General features: G+C 42.8%; 2 non-coding genes across 2 annotated transcripts; both read right to left on the bottom strand.

The window, feature by feature from the left end:
* Positions 1–3,674: 3,674 nt before the first annotated feature.
* trnam-cau (transfer RNA methionine (anticodon CAU)) lies at positions 3,675–3,747 on the bottom strand. Its single transcript has one exon. It is a non-coding gene; the product is annotated as a tRNA-Met (tRNA).
* Positions 3,748–4,641: 894 nt separating this feature from the next.
* On the bottom strand, positions 4,642–4,714 carry trnam-cau (transfer RNA methionine (anticodon CAU)). The gene has a single exon. It is a non-coding gene; the product is annotated as a tRNA-Met (tRNA).
* Positions 4,715–13,698: the final 8,984 nt, after the last annotated feature.

Genomic DNA, 13,698 nt, shown 5'->3' with positions numbered 1-13,698 from the left:
TGTGCTGTAGCTGCATGATGTGGGAGCGGATGGACCCCATTGTGGTTCCTGGTGACCACACCTGACTGCTCGAGGAGCTCAGGCTCGAAGCTGCTGACCTGGAATCTGAGCTTCAGACACTGCGGCACATCAGGGAGGGGGAGAGTTACCTGGACTCTCTGTGTCAGGAGGTAGTCACACCCATTAGATTAGCTGCCTCAAATTGAGTCTGTGGTCGGGGACAAGAGGGTGTGACTGCGAGTGAGGTGGGTAGTGGGATCCAAGAGACAGTGCTGGAGGAGCTTCAGCCCTTGAGCTTGTCCAACAGGTCTGTGATTTTTGCTCCCTGTGTGGATGAGAGTCGGGGGCTGTAGGAAGGATGAGCAACCTAACTGTGGCACTGTGGTTCAGGGAGCCATTCAAGACCGGGGAGAGAAGAGAAGTGTAGTGGTAATTGGGGATAGTATAGTCAGGGGAATAGACAGAGTTCTCTGCCGTGAGGATAGACCATCCCGAAGGCTGTGTTGCCTGCCTGGTGGCCGGGTTAGGGACATCTTATCAGACCTGCAGAGGCATTTGCAGTACGAGGGGAAAGATCCAGTTGTCGTGGCCCATGTGGATACCAACAACATAGGTAGATCAAGGAAAGAGGTTCTGCTGAGGGAATTTGAGCAGCTAGGGACTAAGCTGAAAGCAGAACCAGTAAGATGGTAATTTCTGGATTACTACCTGAGCCACATTGGCATAGGGACAAAAAGATTAGAGAGTTAAATGCATGGCTCAAGGATTGGTGTGGGAGAAGTGGGTTTGAATTCATGGGAAATTGGCACCAATATTGGGGAAGGAGGGAACTGTAGGAGGACTCCACCTGAACCGTGATGGGACTTCAACTTGTACATAGATTGGGTGAATCAACTGGTCGAGGCAGTCTTGAGGAGGACTTAATAGAATGTGTCCATTATGGCTTTCTTGAACAGCATGTTCCTGAACCTACAAGGGAATGTGCTACCTTAGATCTGGACCTGAGCAATGAGACAGGTAAAATTAGTGATCTTGTAGTTAAGAATCCTCTTGGAAAGAGTGATCGCAGTATGATTGAGTTTCTCATACAAATGGAAAGAGCAATAGTTCAGTCTAAAACCAGTGTATTATGCCTAAACAATGAAGACTACAATGAGATGAGGGAGGATTTGGCTAGTGTAGACTGGGAACACAGGCTATATGCTAGGACATTTGAGGAGCAGTGGAAGACTTTCAAAGAGATTTTTCATAGTGCTCAACAACAGTATTTTGCAGTTAAAAGCAAGGACAATAATGGTGGGGAGAACCAGCCTTGGGTAGCTAAGGAAATAAAAGAAGGCATCAAACTAAAAGCTCATGCGTATGAAATTGCCAAAGGTAGTGGGAAACTGGAAGATTGGGAAAACTTTAAAAAGCAACAAGGAACCGCTAAACAAGCAATAAAGAAAGGGAAGATAGATTATGAAAATAAACTAGCACAAAATATAAAAACAGATAGTAAAAGTTTTTATAATTATGTAAAGCGAAAAAGGGTGGCTAAAGTGAATGTAGGTTCCTTGGAGGAGGAGAAGGGGGAATTGATATTGGGCAATGACGAAATGGCAAAGGCTTTGAATGACTATTTTGTGTTGGTATTCATGATGGAGGACACATCTAACATGCCAAAGAGAGATGTTATGGATGCGATGGGAGGTGAGGACCTCGATACAATAGCTATCACTAAAGAGGTAGTGCTGAGCAAACTTGTGGGCCTGAAGATAGATCAGTCCCCTGGTCCTGATGGAATGCATCCCAGGGTACTGAAAGAAATGGCAGAAGTTATAGTCGAGGCTTTGGTAATAATTTACCAAAATTCTCTGGACTCTGGGCAGGTCCCAGCAGATTAGAAGACAGTGAATGTCATGCCACTGTTCAAAAAAGGATGTAGGCAAAAGGCAAGTAACTATAGGCCATTTCATTCAACATCTGTAGTTGGGAAAATGCTTGAAGCTATCATTAAAGAAGAAACAGCGAGGCATCTGGAAAGAAATGGATCCATCAGGCAGATGCAGTATGGATTCAGCAAAGGCAGGCCCTGTTTGACAAACTTAGTGGAATTCTTTGAGGATATAATGAGCATAGTGGATAGAGGGGAACAGATGGATATTATTTACTTGGCTATCTAAAAGGCTTTCGATAAGGTGCCACATGAAAGACTTATCCATAAGATAAGGATGCATAGAGTTGGAGGTGATGTCTTAGCATGGATAGAGTATTGGTTAGAAAGTAGGGAGTTGGGGTACATGGGTGTTTCTCTGGTTGGCAATCAGTGGTGAGCAGTGTGCCACAGGGGTCAGTGCTGGGTCTGCAACTGTTCGCAATATACGTTAACAATCTGGAAGAGGGAACCGAGTGTAGTGTATCTAAGTTTTCTGATGAAACTAAATTGAGTGGAAACGCAAATTGTGCAGAAGATATGGAGAGTCTGCAGAGAGATAGAGATAGGTTAAGTGAGTGGGCAAGGGTCTCACATTGTTGGTAAATGCGAGGTCATCCACTTTGGAAGGAAAAATGAAAGAGCAGATTATTAAAATGGGGAAAAATTTGCAGCTTTCTGCTGTGCAGAGGGACTTGGGAGTGCTTGTACATGAATCACAAAAGGTTGGCTTGCAGGTGCAGCAGGCTATCAAGAAGGCAAATGGGACATAGGCCTTCATTGCTAGAGGGATTGATTTAAGAATAGTGAGGCTATGCTGTAACTGTACAGGAAACTGGTGAGGCCGCACCTGGAATACTGAATGTGGTTCTGGTCTCCTTACTTGAGGAAGGAGAGACTGGCTTTGGAGGCAATGCAGAGCAGGTTCACCAGGTTGATTCCAGAGATGAGGAGGTTAGACTATGAGGAGAGATTGAGTCTCCTGGGACTGTACTCACTGAAATTCAGAAGAATGAGAGGAGATCTTATAGGAACATAAAATTATGAAAGGGATAGATAAGATAGAGGCAGGAAAGTTGTTTCCACTGATAGGTGAGACAAGAACTAGGAGAGATAGCCTCAAGATTCGGTGGGGTAGATTTAAGACAGAGATGAGGAGGTACTGCTTTTTCGAGAGAGTGGTGAATCTGTGTTATTCTCTTCCCAATGAAGCAGTGGAGGCTACCTCAGTAAATATATTTAAGATAAGGTTGGATAGATTTTTACAAAGTAGGGGAATTGAGGTTTATGGGGAAAGGCAGGTGGGTGGAAATGAGCGGATCTTATTAAATGGCAGAGCAGGCTCGACGGGCCAGATGGCCTACTCTTGCTCCTGTTTCTTCTATTCTTATGTTCTAAGAGCCGCCTAATCTGCTGAGTCACTCCAGCAATTTCCAAAGGCCGTGGGATTTTATTTTTGAAATGGACTTTCGATAAGATTTCGAACCTTCAAACATGAAGGCTTGGTGATCGTCACAGGGGATTTTCACAACTGTTGCATTGAAGGTTTCACCCTTTTCTTCTGCACAAGAGCTGCCTGACTCCAGTATTTTCTGCTTTTATTTCAGGTTTCTAGTTTTCAGCAGGGTTTTGGTTTTGATTTCTATTGAATGTGCAGTGGTCTTCTAGCGAAGTGTGAAACCCTCGAACATCAAGGCTTGGAGATTGTCACAGGGGATTTGCACAACTGTCGGTACAGTATTGTCTCCCATAAAACTCGTGCCCCGTGTGAGGATTGAACTCACGACCTTCAGATTATGAGACTGACGTGCTGCCTACTGCGCTAACGAGGCTCTGTGGGGATGATATCACTCAGATAATGAATCAGAAGTCAATGTACAAATCAGTTACTTAATTTATTTTCATTGTTCTCACAAGCTCAAAGCTTCAACCAGAACTCATGAAAAACGCACAAAAATCTGGAGGATCTCAGGCAGCATGTGTGGAAAGGAATAAACAGTCGACATTTTGGGCCAAAACCCTTCATCAGCACCTCAGTTGTTCATTTGCTCAGTCCCCACATCTGGGAAGAGGTGGTCATTTTAGAGGGCTCAGAGATGCTGTAATTTTTACTATCTTTGATTAAACAGACATCAGACCGCAGCTATTGCAGAACCATCTTCCTTCTACCAATTAAGGGTCCTCCTGGGCTGCCACTTTCTAGGAGATGAGAAGCTGCTCCTGAGTCACATTGTGGGTTCTGTCTAGCCAGGGGAAGAGCATATCTGATTTTCACAGAACAAAACTTCTGAAGAAAATGCAAAACCCTGAGTCATAGCATTTCTATCACATTGTCATTATTAACCTTTAGAATCCCAAAAGACCTTTCAGCAGCAGGTGATCTTCAATCCTTCAGAAGACAGCGATCTTCACAGCAAAAGGCAAAAACGTTAAACCTCAAGATCCTGATTGGCCAGTCTTTCCATTGCATTTATGTGCACTAGTTAAGCAGTCTATGTGCAAGACAATTAACTATTTGGTCTCACCATATCAGAGATATTCCCTTTATCCTGTCCATTCCTCCTACACCTCTTCTGCATTTTAAAGTATTGTTTCTCCCTTTCCCAAGGTCCTCGAATTTGAACAGTTCTTTTTTTTTCCACAGATGCTACCAGACCCTTTGTGTGTTTCCAACATTTTTCTCTTTTTATTTCAGATCTCCAATATCAGCAGATTAATAAAGCTAGTGCCCCGTGTGAGATTTGAACTCACGACCTTCAGATTATGAGACTGACGCGCTGCCTACTGCGCTAACGAGGCCTATGAGAGACCATTACCCAAGTTACAAATCAGAAGTCAATGTACAAATCAATATTTTGCAATTTTCACACACACAATATCCAATGCTTTAAAGAATTCTCCCAATACCAACTCAGTCTGTGAAATCCTTCAGATTCACTGGGAGGAGAAGCAACTGAGGTCATATTTTTTTACAAGATTTCTCTAGTACCAAGGTTCTACATGGTCTCAGCCAGTTCAATTGGGCACACCAATGCCTGACACCAAAAAACTGAAAAAGAGAATCTACAGTACCATGGGAGGGGATCATAGAGAGACAAATTAAAAGGTTCAAGGGCGTGCTAAAGAAGTACAACCTCCCCCCTCCCAACTTTCTCTTGTGAATCTCTGACTGATGTCGTCTCAAAAAAGAGAGGAACTTTCAAAATGCACTGAAAACCTCGAGGCCATCATCCAAAGTGTTTTGAGGCCATGTGAAACTGTTGTAATGAGTGGTCCATCTCACAGGTTATCCACCTGTCTCATCACTGGAAGGGTCTGTGTTCCCTACATTGACTATCACTGTTCTACCGGGCAATGGGAAAACACTCTAAATTGTAAAGAAACCATTGGCCAGCATCTGTCAGACATTTGTATGCAGATGTTAGTCAATCAACATGCGTAATCTAAAACCATTTTGTCTCTCTCTCTCTCAGAGATGTTTCTCTTTGTTCTATCCATCCTTCCCTACCTTTTCTTCAACTTGAAATTAATTTCTTTTCTCCCATTTCTAGTTTTCAAGGAAGTTCTCCAACCTGAAGGTTTAACTGTTTTCCTCTGCACAAGAGCTGCCTGTTCTGATGAGTGATTCCAACACTTTCTGCTTTTATTCCAAATGTCAAGATTCCAGAAGGTTTTGGCTTTGATTTTCATTGAGTGCACAGTGGACTTTAATGAGGTGCGAAACACACAAGACCATGAGACATAAGAGCAGAGTTAGGCCATTCAGCCCATCACATCTGCTCTACCATTCCATCATGGCTGATCCTGGATCCCAGTCGACACCATAGACCTCGCCATATTCTTTGACCGATCAGAAAACCATCTTTGACCCTGACCGATCAGAAAACCATCAACTGCTGCCTTAAATATACCCACGGAATTGGCCTTCACTGCACTAGTGGAGACTATGCTACAGATTCACTACTCTCTGGCTAAAAAAATTCCTCCTTACCTCTGTTATAAAAGGTTGCCTGTTAATTTTGAGGCTGTGCCCTCTAGTTCTGAATACCCCTACCATAGAAAACATCTTCTCCACATCCACCCTATCTAGCCTTTCCAATCAGAAAAGGCCCTCTTTGTTCCCACTCACTGCCTCCTGGCAGCCTGCCATCCTTCTAACCATGTCAGTATCTTTCCTGTAATGTCATTGGATTTTATCATGTGCGGCACCTTATCAAATGCTTTCTAAAAGTCCAAGTAAATGACATCCACTGCCTCTGCTTTATCAGCTCTGCTTGTTACTTCCTCAAAGAACTCGAACAGATTTTTCGGGCAAGATCTCCCTTTACAGAAAGGGAGTTGTTGAACATAGAGTTGGCAATTATCTGAGGTGTGTTTCATAGCTCTTGTATTGTCTCCCATAAAACTAGAGCCCTGTTTGAGGCTTGAACACTCGACTTTCAGATCATGAGACTGACATGCTGCCTACTGCACTAATGAGGTCCTATGGGATGATGTCATCTAGGTTACAAATTGGATGAAAGTATATGAATCAATAAATAGCACTTTTGACTTTTTAAAGTCTTATCACTAGTTCAAAGCTGAAGCACTTAAAATAATTATGGTCAGCAAAATTTTAGATCGTCCAGCACTTTGTGTGTGTGTTGTTGAAACGTAACTCCTGCCTTTATTTGTTCAGTAATGAAGAGCTTCAGTCACTAATCTGCAGCATCACTCCCACATCTAGGAAGGAGAAGTGATCAGAGGAAACAGCACTGACCTCCAATACACCCTTCTCAATCTTCTGTGGAGGGAAACGGGTGAAGGGTTTCATAGTTCAAAAGTGAATTTATTATCAAAGTATATGTCACCATATACTACCCTTAAATTCATTTTCTTACGGGCATTCACAGTTGACACAGAGAAATACAATGGAATCAGTGAAAAACCACACACAAAGACTGACAGTGTGCAAATACAAAAAAATAAATAATATTGAGAATGAGTTGTAGAGTTCTTGAAAGTGAGTCTTGATTCAAAACATTGACTATTTCCCTCCACAGATGCTTCCTGACCCGCTGAGTTCCTCCAGTAGATTGTCTGTTGCTTCTGATTGCAGCATCTGCAGTCTCTGTGTCTCCACTCTTAGTCTTTCTGTTTCCATTATTGTGTCTTAACCTTAGGAAAGCAGTTAATCTACAGAACTAATGGGAAATTTCTTTTCCCATGTAACTATACTCCTGAAGCAAGGGCAGAGATGATGCTTAGTTTTCCATATACTTCAAGACTGAGCCCCAATCCATTACTGGCACTTTTACTGAAACATACAAGACAGTGAACTATGAAACATCTACGAATGGGGTAAAGGAAAGGCTTCAAAGGTAACATCAAAATCAGCCTGAAGAAAGTCAACGTGACATCTAAAAACTGGGAAGGAATTGCACTCAATAGATAGACCTGGAGGTAATCTGTTCAGGAGGGAGTTGTTCTAAATGAAAATGATTTCTGCTATGCCACATTGAAGAAGGAGAGATGGAAAAAACAAAAGACCCAGCCACTAACCATAGCCAACAGTTACTCTTGCCCACATTGCACCAGAACGTGTGTGTAAAGCCCAGGGAAAGGTTTCACTGCTAACGTAATGGGTTCTCTGCAGCAGCAGTGTTTGGGTTACAACTAGAGATAACAGGAGCTTTGGAATGTGGGCCCACCAACGAGGGGTGTTTTTTCTTTCTTGTGCACCCAAGAGTGAGGTATTCGTGGGCTCTTGTTTGGCGGAAGGTGCCAGAACAGAGAGGCCATAGACTGCAGGACGGAGTGGACTTGGAACGGGGCCGGGAGTCGACGATGCTCGGGGGAAAGTGATGGAAAGTGACGGATGGGAAACTGTGAGCTCCAATGTGCACATTAGACTGTTTAATTAAAATGGGCCCTTTTCTTTTTGTTTTCTTTACTAACCCTCTAGTCAAATTAAGAATTATAAAGCTAAATCATTTAATTGCATTTTCTGTACTGTTTGTTATTTTGAGGTACTGATTTGTAACAGGGGAACACATCACACAGCATCCACATAAACAAGAGGTTTTGCACCTCAATCTCACACATTTGGTGGGCCAGAGACTGTCTTCCCTAGACTAATGCCACCAGCCGAACCTGAGGGTTACATGTGGATCTCAGATCAGCCGCTTGAAGACCCACTGATAGACAATTCCATCATACTCAACTCGAGTGATCACAGTAATACTACTATGGAGTTTTGCTCAACGCCCTCAAGACACAGGTACTCCACCTACTTGTTCCTGCTGCTCTAAACTGTCCGACAAAAATAAAGGTTCCCCGGAGAACCTTTAACATGTGGTTGACGGCTCGGGAAGGCAGACTTTGAAGATGACCTTCAACATTGCTTTCAATGGGCAGCATCCCATCTTTGGTCAATTGTGTTTAAAGAATATGTGAGGACATGGTTTACGGTGTAGAGTCACTTTTCTTTCTGTAATGTTTCTCCTTGTTCATTCGTTGTTCTTGTAACATTTAGTAAAACCACCCAGTTTTATGTCTTATTTCTGACTTCTGAAGAACCTCTGGAAAAAATTGTCACCAGATCCGACAGAGATACGTGTCCTCAAACCTGGTACAAGCTCATGACCTCCTAACCATACAGTACTTCCACCTCTATTTTCTGAGGTGTGGACTCCCTACAGCTGACATGGAACAATACCACAGAAAATCATTCAAATTCAGTGTAAGTTCAAATTATAACTATGGACAATCTGGCACACCCTCTCCATGACCGACTGAATAAACAGCGGAGCCTTTTGAACAGGCACATTCAGCTCCACTGTCACAAGGGTCATTACAGAAAATCCTGCCAAAGGCAATAAGCATATACAACAGTTCATCTCTGTGCAACAGGAAAACACACATCATAGTACAACAGTCTCTGTTTTACTATTTCGTACATTATTATTGCACATTATTATTGTGTATATTATTATTCTGTACTTCATTATTAGTTAAGTCTGCACACTGATAAGCGTGTTTTTAAATGTTGCTGCTGTAACAAAAGAATTTGCCACCTGGGATCAATAAAGTACTTATTATCATTATTATCATAATAATAATTATTATTATTATTATACACCCCTGAGATTCATTTCCTTGCGGACATACTCAACAAATCTGTAGAGAAGTAACTATAACAGCACAAATGAAAGACCACCCAACTCGGGTGTTCGACAACAAACTGTGCGATTGCAAAAAGAAGAAACAATATTAATAAATAAGCAAAAATACCGAGAACATGAGATGAAGAGTCCTTGAAAGGATGAGCGAGATAATGTCAAGTCCTTTCCTAGGACAATAGAATTGAGTCTCTAATTACACTCAGCCATCTCCATTACCCTGCTATGTTCTTGCACCTTATTATCTGCCTGCACTGCACTTTCTCTGCAACTGTTACACTTTACTCTGCATTATTATTGCTTTACCTTGTATTTCTATGCACTATGTAACGATTTTATCTGTATGAACAGTATGCAAGAACAAACTTTTTCACAGTACCTCCACAGAGTGGGAATAATAAACCAATTCCAATTCCACTGGGCAGGGTGGATCTTTCCTAAACCTGACACTGGCACAGATATTCTCTTGTGTGTGTTCTGCTCTGGGAACGGATTGTCAGACTCATAAAGGTATATTTTGAGATGTCTATTCAAACATACGCTGCACGAATCCTTGAAGATTTGAAATACCTCCAGCTTTTCCTTGGAATTTCCACTCCATGGCACAGAGCCTAGTTAGCGCAATGGGCCGTGCGTCGGTTTCCTGATCTGACGGCTGTGAGTTCGACCTTCACATGGGGCACCAGTTTTATGGAAGACACCACAAGAGCTTGGACATTGTCGAACACTTAAAGCTCAGGGGTTTTATCTTCTGTTCAATGTCGACTGCGGAATCACTAAAAAAAATTAAAACCTTGAACCTAGAAATGCTGGAATTGAATTAGCGTGCTGCGGCATTTAGTGTAACACTATCACAGCGTCAGCGACCCAACTTCAGTTCTGCCGCTGTCAGTAAGGGCTTTGTATGTTCTTCCCACAACTGTGTGAACTTCCTCCAGGTGCTGTGCTTTCCTCCTACATTCTAAAGACGTAAGCTCACGGATGACAGAAAAACTGAGGGCTAAGCGGGAAGAAACGGTTAGATTGATCTTAGGATAGGTTAAAAGGTTAGCGCAACCTCATGAGCCGAAGAACTGTTCTGTGGTGTAATTGCGCAATGCAGCTCATTGGGACAAAAGGCCCTGTTACTGTGCTGTGTATCTAAATGTTTTTTGAAGTCCCATCGAAGTGGAGAAGGACTATTGAGAACATTAATGTGAACTACATGCAGAGTGTACTTAGCCTCAGTGTAAGCCGGGGAAAGAGCAGGCCAAACTATCCACCTACCCTATTGGTGGAAAGGACTGTGGCTCCCGCATTAGCCTCCTTAGTCACCTCAGAACCCTCAAAAGAGGTGTGGAAGCAACTAATGGTTAACCTCAAAGCAGCACAGCACGAGGAGAAGACACAGACCTATATGACAGTAGAAAGTAAGGGTTCGGCTGTAACCCCTACCTTTTCCTTTGCCCAATCTCAGCCCCACCACATACACTTGAAGCTCAAAGTACAGTCATTATCAAAATGTGTCACCATATCCTACCCTGGGATTCATTTTCTTGCAGGTGTTCACAGTAAAACAAAGAAATACAATAGAATCAATGATAAACTACACACAAAGATAAAGAATGAATGTGCAGAAGAAGATAAACAGCGTAAATATGATAAATAGATAACCAGATAAATAAATAAATAATAACTGAGAATGTGAGTTGTAGAGTCCTTGAAAGTGAGTCCATGGGTGTGGAACCGGTTCAGTGTTGAGGTGAGTGAAGTTATCCATGCTGGTTCAGGATCCTGAAGGTTGAAGGGTAACAACTGTTCCTAAAGCTAGTGGTGTGGGTAAAGAGCTGTTCTTAACAAAAGATCCCACTATATTTCAGCTAACAAGACAAAGGTTGATCTCTAGCCAAATATTAAGTAAGCATCAAAGGATTAGAAATAGAACTTAACAATAGTGATAGAGAAATGGCAAAAAATGTCCCATTAATCCATTGTATAGGATCTTCTCAAAGAACTACTGGTTTCTATATGCCTGCTCAATGAGGCACATGGACAATATCTGGGCACGAGTGATTCTGCAGATGCTGGAAATCCAGGAAAAAAACAGAAAAGGCTGGAGGAACTCAGCAGGTCAGGCAGGATCTGTGGAAAGGAATAAAGAGTCGACGTTTCAGGTTGAAACTCTTAATCAAGACTGGAAAAGAAGAGAGAAGTAGCCAGAATAAGAAGGTTGGGGGGGGTGGGGGGAGAGGAGTACGAGCAGCCAGGTGAGGAAGGTATGTGGATGAAGGATGGGGATGAAGTGAGAAGCTGGGAGGTGACAGGTGGAAGAGGTAAAAGGCTGAAGAAGAAGGAATCTGATAGGAGAGAAGAGTGGACCATGGGTGAAGGGGAAGGAGAAGGGAATGGGAAGGAGGTAATTGACAGGTGAGGAGAAAATGTAAGTGGAGAGTAAGAATGGGGAATGGAAGAAGAGAGAAGGGGGAGTGGGATTGATATCCATGCCATTTGGCAGGAGGCTACTCTGACAAAATATGAGGTGTTGCTCCACCAACCCAAGAGCAGCCTCATCATGGCAGTAGAGGAAGCCATGGACCAACATGTCTCCAGAGTTTATAGAGAGTGGCGTGAAAAGCAGCTCACCCCAACACATTTCAAATTATTGTCAGTGACTTCAACCGGGCCTGTCTGAAGAAACCCCCGCCCAATTATCATATAAGCTGTACACCAGAGGTCCCACACATTAGATCACTGCTACACCATGATATGGAATGCCTATCGTTCCTTTCCTGGACTACCACAACAGATGCCATCTCATTGATTCTTCACACAACACTGGAACATCAGGACAGCAAAGAAGCATACATCAGGATGCTCTTTATCAATTGCAGCTCAGCATTCTCATACAATCATCCCCTCAAAACTAACCAGTCAAGTCCAAGAGCTGGGTCTCAATACTCCTTGTGCAATTGGATCCTGGATTTTCTCAGTTGCAGACAGCAGTCAGTCTGAATTGGCAAAAACATCTCCTCCAAATTCTTCATCAGCACAGGCGCACCTGTGTGCTTAGCCCCTGCTCTGCTTGTGTTACACCTATGACTGTGTGACTAAGTATAGATCCAACGCAATGTACAAGTTTGCTGATGACACCACTGTTGTGAGCTGTATCGAAAGTGGTGATGAACAACCTGCAACTCAACGTCAGCGTAAGATGAAGGAGCTGATTGTGGACTTCCAGAAGGTTAAGACTAAGAAACACATACCAATCCTCGTAGAGGGATCAGAAATGGAGAGAGTGAGCAGTTTCAAATACCTGAGTGTCAAGATCTCTGAGGATCTAACCGGGTGCCAACATATTGATGTAGTTATAAAGAAGGCAAGACAACGGCTATACTTCATTAGGAGTTTTAAGAGATTTGGTTTGTCAACAAGTACACTCAAAAATTTCTACAGACATTCTGTGGAGAGCATTCTGACAGGCTGCATCGCTGTCTGGTATGGGGGGGGGGGCTACTGCACAGGACCGAAAGAAGCTGTAGAGGGTTGTAAATCTAGTCAGCTCCATCTTGGGTACTAGCCTACAAAGTACCCAGGACATCTTCAAGGAGCGGTGTCTCAAAAAGGCAGCGTCCATTATTAAGGACCTCCAGCACCCAGGGCATGCCCTTTTCTCACTGTTACCATCAGGAAGGAGGTACAGAAGCCTGAAGGCACACATTCAGCGATTTAGGAACAGCTTCTTCCCCTCTGCCATCCGATTCCTAGATGGACATTGAACCTTTGAACAGTACCTCACTTTTTTAATTAAATAGTATTTCTGGGTTTTTTTGCACAATTTAAAATTTATTCAATATTTGTATACTGCAATTTATTTATTTATTCTTATTGTATTTGGGTTTTTTCCTTCTATATTATGTATTGCATTGTACTGCTGCTGTTATGTTTACAAATTTCACATCACATGCTGGTGATAATAAACTTGATTCTGATTCTGAAGCAGAGTACAGGAGGGAGACTGCAAATTTGCCTGAATGGTGTCCGAATAATAACCTCTCACTCAATGTCAACAAGACCGAGGAACTCATTGTGGACTTCAGGAGAAGGAAACCAGAGGTCCATGAGCTAGTATTCATCAGAAGGTCAGAGGTGGAAAGGATCAGTAACTTTAAATTTCTGGGGGTCACTATCTCAGAGGACCTGTCCTGGACCCATCATATAACTGTAATTGCAAAGAAATCACAACAGCGCCTCTACGTCCTTAGGAGTCTGCAAAGATTCAGCATAACATCAAAAACCTTGAGAAACTTCTGTAGATGTGTGGCAGAAAGTGCATTAACTGGGAACATCAATGCCTTTGAATGTAAAATTCTGCACAAGGTAGTGGATTTGGCCCAGTACATCACAGCCATTGAACACATCTACATGAAACGTTGTTACAGGAGAGCAAAGCTCCTCAAAGATCATCAGAGATCCTCACCATTCAGGCCAGGCTCTTTTCTCACTCCTGCCATCAGGTAGAAGGTACAGGAGCCTCCGGATTCACTCCACCATGTTCAAGAACAGTTACTACCCCTCAACCATTAGTTCTTTGAACGAAAGAGGATAACCATATTCATCTATTGAGATATTCCCATAACCAATGAT

This window comes from Hypanus sabinus, chromosome 9 (genome assembly GCF_030144855.1).
Source record: "Hypanus sabinus isolate sHypSab1 chromosome 9, sHypSab1.hap1, whole genome shotgun sequence".
NCBI classification, from domain to species: domain Eukaryota; kingdom Metazoa; phylum Chordata; class Chondrichthyes; order Myliobatiformes; family Dasyatidae; genus Hypanus; species Hypanus sabinus.
Note: the sequence above shows the minus strand (reverse complement) of the source record. Positions and strands in the feature narration are given on the sequence as shown.